Source organism: Arvicola amphibius, chromosome 3 (genome assembly GCF_903992535.2).
Source record: "Arvicola amphibius chromosome 3, mArvAmp1.2, whole genome shotgun sequence".
Lineage (NCBI taxonomy): Eukaryota > Metazoa > Chordata > Mammalia > Rodentia > Cricetidae > Arvicola > Arvicola amphibius.
This window is the reverse complement of record NC_052049.1, coordinates 120832509-120839796: the sequence shown is the minus strand read 5'-3', so window position 1 is coordinate 120839796 and position 7288 is coordinate 120832509. Positions and strand designations below refer to the sequence as shown.

Here is a 7288-nt window from a genome sequence, read left to right as displayed (position 1 = left end):
GTTGCTCTTCAATATGCTCTGACCCAAGAACCTCTTGGAACCATCTTTCTGAGTACACTTGCTTTAATCTGGGCTTACTTTATAATTTCCTCTGCGTTGAGAAAAGGTAAATGGTTTTCTGACACAGTGCTTCTAGGGAACTTGGCATTTATACATGGATTCATCTTTCATTCAATTGTTTAACAAATGCTTACTGTCTGCCTGTTCTCTAAGATAGTAGGAGATAGGTAGGTGCACGCCGTGCAGCTCCTACTGAGAGAAAGCTCATGGTTTAATAGAATAGGGAACTACTTTAACAGTTGGCTTCAGAGTGATGAAAGCTTGTGTGGGCCAAGCGAAAACAGCAAATGACCCTTTTCTCTAAATAGCTTTCCTTGCCTCATTTCTAAGACACATCTGCAGCTTTCCTCACAGCTGCTGGTGCAAAGCCAAAGCTGTGGCTCAGACTCAAAATATTGAACATCTAGCAGCAATTCCTTTAGGAACTTGTCAATCAAGTATGAACTTCCATTTCCTAGTCTCTCAAAATGTTGCTGGGCCCTTCCTCCAATTTTCTGTTGAAATAAAAATAGGTCAGTATAAAGAAAAATTAAATGATGTCTGAATGGATGCCAGGACTGAGGTCAATGGTTTCTGGACACAAATCTCTATGAGGTCACTGTGACGAATTTCCTATGAGGTCACCATGATGAATTTCCTAATTCTGTTATGGCTTTCATTATGGATTTGGTTGCATGGTCTGTCCAGATTGAAAGCAGAGAACTGTTCTAGCTGGCCTTGGGAATGATATAATGATTTTATAAAGTGATTCAATTCCAGCTTATCCAGGAGGGTCCATTCCAGCCTATCCAGGAGAGTTTCTGATGGAGCCAATGATCTGTCTGTCTGGCAGAAATGATTGATACCACCATAATGTCATCTAGTGAAGAACTATAAACAAGCTTTACCCTGCTGGGATCCTTAGGCTACAGTGGGTACCCCAAGAGTATGGGCTGCAGTCTAAATCAGATATGCAACGTATCTTAGATAATATTGTGAAGCGAGGGACCACTATTCAAGCTCTAGACTTTGTCTTAGAGAAAGTAGGACATCTCCTACAGAACTGTAAAAGCACTCATCCGACTTGGGAATCTGTTCTTGCCTTGACTGCCTCTTGTAAATTGTCCATATGGTAAACCATGCAAATTAACATCTGGAAACTTCCAGAATAGTCCAATCAGCCTGGACTTCTTAATGATTGACTTGTCTGATGGGATAAGGACTTCCTTTGGACTTGTTCTTAGATCCCTCCTAAGGTCATCAACAGAACTTTTTATTCTCCATCTGTGGGCCCTGAACTGCTCTGTGTTTGGGACTCTTTCCTAACTCTGAAGGAAGTCTGGGTTGTTTTATGTTCTTTATCATTGACTCTGTTCTGATACTACTCTGGTCTGATCCTCAAACCCAGCAACATGTTTTTGAGGCTCAAACACTTACAGTAGACACCAATTCCAGAAATTGGGTCTCTACGTTAAATTTTTATCCAAGAAGTTCTTAGAGGATTAAAATTTGCCCCTGAATTGGACTATCTTTCTATAGACAAGAAGTTGAGGGCAAATGCAAATCTCTTAGTAGCTACTGGAAGTCTGGTGCCAGTCCTTCAAAATAGGTTTCTTCTGTCTTGCAGACATCTATCTGTGATGCCTCACTAGTTTTCATATATATTTATCTCATGTACACTAACGTTTGGGCCAGAATTTCCTATCTTATCTTCCTTAACTAGTATACCTATCTGTTTTCTAATTCCCTTGATAACATTGTCTGAAATTTATTTATTCTAAAAGTGTTCTTGTGAGCACAGTCATAAGCATCTTGGAATCACTGTTCAAAATGTAGAACATCACCTATAATTATATATTATGTAATATTATACATTATGTGCATTCTAAACATATCGCATATGTATTTATGCATGTTGCAAGGGTACATTCTTAACTTCATGCTTGGTATGAAAAATTGCACCTAAGAATACACACACACACACACACTCACACACACACACACACTCACACACACACACACACACACACACACACTTGCAGTACTTTGTATCTAGTGGGAGACAACAGCAACACAATAGACAAGTCCCACATCATAGAAATGTGGGTGAAAAGGTAGGTAATGGGTGCTATGGAAGCACTCAGGAAAAGGATTTTGGATGTGGATGCAAACTTCCTGAAAGAAGTAATATTCAAACTAGGACCGGAAAGTTGGTTAAGGAAATGGGCAAGAGGTGAAAAAGGACAAGGAGAGGGGAGAATCTGCTTACTTCTAGCATCATGGAACAGCAGGAGATGAAGCGAAGCGGCATGCCATACTCAGTCACGTGGAAGAATGTGCTGGAGAAGCTGAGTGGAGACAGGAGACACTGTTTGGTCCCAGGCCATGCAGGTAAGAGGTCTTTTCTTTGGGCAGCCGAGATGGCAAGTTGTCCTCTTACCTCACATGTGTTTGTGCCATGCACCCGTGACACATACAATAAATACATTACTGTCAAAATGATTTTTAAAGAGCAAATAATAAAAAAGAAGTTTTAACTTTGAAACTGTTTTAGAGAAGTTGTGCTCCGTGGGATTAGAACCCTAGAACTGGACTCCTGACTTGGAATAGCATGCTTGCAACCCAATAAGGCTTCTGGTGATAGGTGATATCCGTTTTCTTTATGTATGTTGCAGGGACACAATCTCAGCTCCTTTTCTTTGAGACAGGGTCTCACTATATAGTCTGGCTGCCCTGGAACTCCCTATGTAGACCAGGCTGACCCGGAACTCACAAAAATCAACTTGCCTCTGACTCCAGAGTGCTGGGATAGAAGGTGTGCACCACCAGAGCCGGCTCCTGCACTCTTGTCTTGATTCTAGATATGAGTTGCACTGAGAACATGTCTCTTGCCTTTGATGGCTTTGATAACTTTGAATTCTGGCAGCTTCTCTCCTCAATCTATAAAAGGCACCTTATTGAGGGTGATGCAGTCAGATTGTCATGTAGATGCTGTTCCTGGAAAGACACCACCAGAGGCTGACTAGCAGTCATCAGAGGCAGTGTATCACTGTGACGTCATGATAGTTATCTCTAACACCTGTGAGTGAAAGACTTTCACAAACAACCCATCTAAACCCTCCTAGTACCTTTTATGGTTATTTGTTATATATTTAAAGAGAGCACAGTGGACATGCATAACACCATTCCTAAGTATTTCTGAAAACTTATCAACTCCTAGGTGGCTTCAAACGCTAAAGGGAAGATTAATTTTTCCCTTTCTGGAAAAATTGACCAAAATGTTAGAACTAACTCTTAATAAAATAATAATAATAATAAAGTTAATATAACATAGGAAAAATGTCCCGTGATCTGCTGTTATAGCAGTATTTCTTAACACACATGGACACAGGCACAACTAAAACAACTAGATGCCTAATAGACAACAGATCCAATTCCTTACTTTTAATTATAGAGAAATTTGGGCAATTTTAATTTCCTTCATTTTTAAAAAAATATGCTTCAAGAAACACAAAATTGAAGAAGCATTACTGTTCAAGAAATGCAAAATATTTTCAACCATATATCACAGAAAGTTGAAGCGGGACTGAATATGATTGCAGAAACACATGTAATAGTATGCATGTGTGTGTGTTGCAAGTATGGAGTTGACAGAAAGACATTGCAGGAAAGAAAGAGCCCGGCAGAAAGACAATAAGGAAGATGCACAGAGACAAGCTCGCAGCAAAGACGAAGAAACCCAGAAAGCTTCAGTCAGACAATATCCCGGGGGTTTCGGACCTTCCTATCCACAAGGCTTAAGGGCATCGCTACCGTTATAGGTTACATCACATAGTCACTATTCTAGTTTCTTTTTGTTACTACGATTAAACAATCTTCCCAGTAGCAGCTCAGGGGAGGAAAGGTTTTATTTCATCTTTCATTTCCAGGTCACAGTCGATCATTGAGAAAAGTCAGGGAGAGATTCAAGCCGGAGCTTGAAGCAGAACTATTGAGGAAGGCTGAGAGCTAGCTGGCTTACAGGCTCATGCTGAGCTATCTTATCCTTCTTTATGCAGCCCAAGAGTACCTATCTGCCTAGAGAATGGTGCCACCTACAATGGGCTAATCCTACTATAGCAGTGAGGAATCAAGACAATGCCCCACAAGCATGCCCAAGGGCCACTCTGATCGTGAGAGTTCCTTAGTGAGATTCCCTTCTCAGGCGACACTAGGTTGTACAAATTAACAGTTAAAATTGACTGCAATTGCTACATTTCAATACTGCAATGAACTTCCTACCATTTAAAAGTTACCATTTTAGCAGAATGAAAATAATTTTTCTCCTTTAATTTACAAATTTCATATTTAGAATATTAAAAAACATTTCTACTGAAGATTTAAAATGAGCTGGAACCTGAGTCCAACTCCAGGGGCTATGGGTTTCCTGGTGTCTCAGGCTCCAGGTTGCAGCAGTTTCTATGGATGCTGGTTGATGTTGTGGCCTTTATCATTGCTGTGTGCTCACTGTGTATGTAGTCTCAGCAACAGTGTTCTCTTTGGATCTATGTGTAAGGCCCACATATATAATCTGCCCCATTTATGCTTATGGTACTTAAAGTCCTGCATATTGTTGTCTCCTCTCTACATCTATCCATCCATCCATGTATGTGTGTATCTATCTATCTATCTATCTATCTATCTATCTATCTATCTATCTATCTATGTATCTATGATAAAAAGCTAGACAGGTTATGATATCTCCAGTATTTATGATAATTTCTGTTCTGTGGTAGGGAATAAAAGCATCTTAATAATATTAAATAAATTAGATGTACATTTTGCTCCCTCTATAGTACAAATAGAGTGAGAATCATATACAAATACTTGTTATTTACATTCCAAATTCTCTTCATGATGTTCTCAACCAAAGCTGTCTTATTGTCTTATTCTGATTGGTTATAGAAATCATCTTGGATTGGGGCATTTATCAAGCTCAAATATTTTGAAAGCTCTAATTTATTTATTCAGGATTGTGATGGTACTTTGTTCTCTCTCTCTAAAAATATATATATATATATACATATATATGAGAAATATACAGGTATATATAAACACATATATATGTATATGCACATATACACCACACAATATATAAGTAAATATATAATATATATTTCTCTTAGGAGGAAATGCTAGCTTGATGATCATCCTGACTGTACTTCAGAATGTAACGCTTGTAGCACTGGGGTTGAAGCCAGGGCCTCACACATACTAGCCAAGCTTTGCCTCCGAGCTGTATCTCCAGGCCTGAAATACACCTTTTATTCCAACTGGGTTCTTCGATCTTTGGTGGAAGCTTCCAGCTCAGGTGTGTCAGTACTGAGCCTGGGTGAGAAAGGTGATGCCAAGGTCATGAATGAGACAGGGAGAAGCTTCAAGAAAGGGAAGGAAACAAAGAAAGGTATTGTTATTCCCACCAGCATTTCGGTAAATAACTGTGTATGTCACTTCTCCCCTTGGAAGAGTGACCAGGACTATACACTCACGGAAGGTGACTTGGTAAAAATTGTCCTTGGGGTTCATGTGCATGGTTTCATTGCTAATGAGGCTCACAGTTTTGTAATTGGTGTAGCTCAGGGGACCCAGGTAACAGGGCAGAAAGCAGGTGCCATTAAGGCTGCTCATCTTTGTGCCGAAGCTGCCTTACAATTGGTCAAACCTGGACACCAGGGCACACAAGTGACAGAAGCCTGGAACAAAGTTGCTCACTTATTTAATTGCACGCTAGTAGCAGGTATGTTGTCATACCAATAGAAGCAGCACGTGATCGATGGAGAAAAAACATCATCCAGAATCCTACAGACCAGCAGAAGAAGGACTGCGAATTTGAGATACATGGAGTTTATACTGAAGGTGTCCTCGTCTGCTCAGAAGGCAAGGCCAAAGATGCAGGACAGAGATCCACCATTTACAAACGAGACTCATCTAAACAATATGGACTGAAAATGAAAACTGCTTTTGCCTTTTTCAGTGAGGTGGATAGGCATTTTGATGCCATGCCATTTACTTTAAGAGCATCTGAAGATGAGAAGAAGGCTCGAATGGGGGCGGCAGAATGCTCCAAGCATGAATTACTACAGTCATTTAGTGCTCTCTCTGAGAAGAAGGATAAATTTGTTGCCCAGTTTAAATTTACAGTGCTACTCATGCCCGAATGCCCCATGCAGATAACCAGTGATCTCTTTGAGCCTGACCTCTACAAGTCTGAGATGGAAGTCCAGGATGCAGAGCTAAACAAAGGCTCTTCTCCAGAGTTCCGTGAGTCGAAAAGTCCAGAAAAAGAAGAAAAAGAAGGCCTCCAATACTGCAGAGAATGCTACCAGTGGAGAGTCATTAGAAGAGAAAGAAGCTGGGGACTGAGGTGGGTCCCATATCCCCAGTTTGTCATTCCTGCCCCACCCCCTTCCCACCGCACCCCAGGATCTGTGAAGTGCAGCTGGTCTTCCCCACCCAAGACCACCAGCAGAGTGGGGTCTTCTGCACTCATCCCAGTTACCCCACCCAGTCTCCTACCCAAACCAGTCTTTCCAATAAAAACCCAGCTCCTATGATTCTGGTCTTGGGGGGGCAGGTATCCCAGCCACTGAAGACTACTTTCAGTAGAAAAAGAATTTGAATAATAAAATCAGAAGTCAAAATGCAAAAAAAAGATTAAAGTTTAGCAATGGCCCTCACTTCTCTTAGTGTCTGTTCTTTTTTTTTTTCATTTCAACTATCAACATTCACATAGGATATTAGGAAATGAACTGGGAAGTGGCCCACACTCAGCCTTTGTGTTCTGCTGTTTCCCTCACCCCTACTCCATGCTCGAGGTGAGATGAGGAGACAGAGGAGTGTGAAGAGCCAGGACAGCCTCGGGTCAAGTGAAAGCCGAGCCGGAAGACAATGATCTTACAGTCTTATTTGCTCCAGTTGAATAAATTGCTCTTGTGTGTTTATGTTCTTAAGTATATGTGGACTAGATTTGTTCATACTCTCTGGTCATTACTCTAACGCCGGAAGCCCAATGGGACACATTACTCACTAGCATTCTCAGTACTGCAGACAACCTGTGTCTGTCTGTCTCTTAGTGATTGCCCAGCAAGGGAAACACGTTGCTTAATTGTTCTAGGATGAGACCCTGACGTCTATCCTCTGGCCTAGTTTCCCCAAACTCAGTTGTATTGAATTTATGTATTTTTTTTTCAGAATTTTTCACAGTTTTTCA

The 7288-nt window shown here is 40.8% G+C and overlaps 1 pseudogene; it reads left to right on the top strand.

Annotated features, from left to right (window-relative positions):
- The first annotated feature begins 2318 nt into the window (after window positions 1–2318).
- Window positions 2319–6441, top strand: LOC119809385 (annotated as a pseudogene).
- Window positions 6442–7288: the final 847 nt, after the last annotated feature.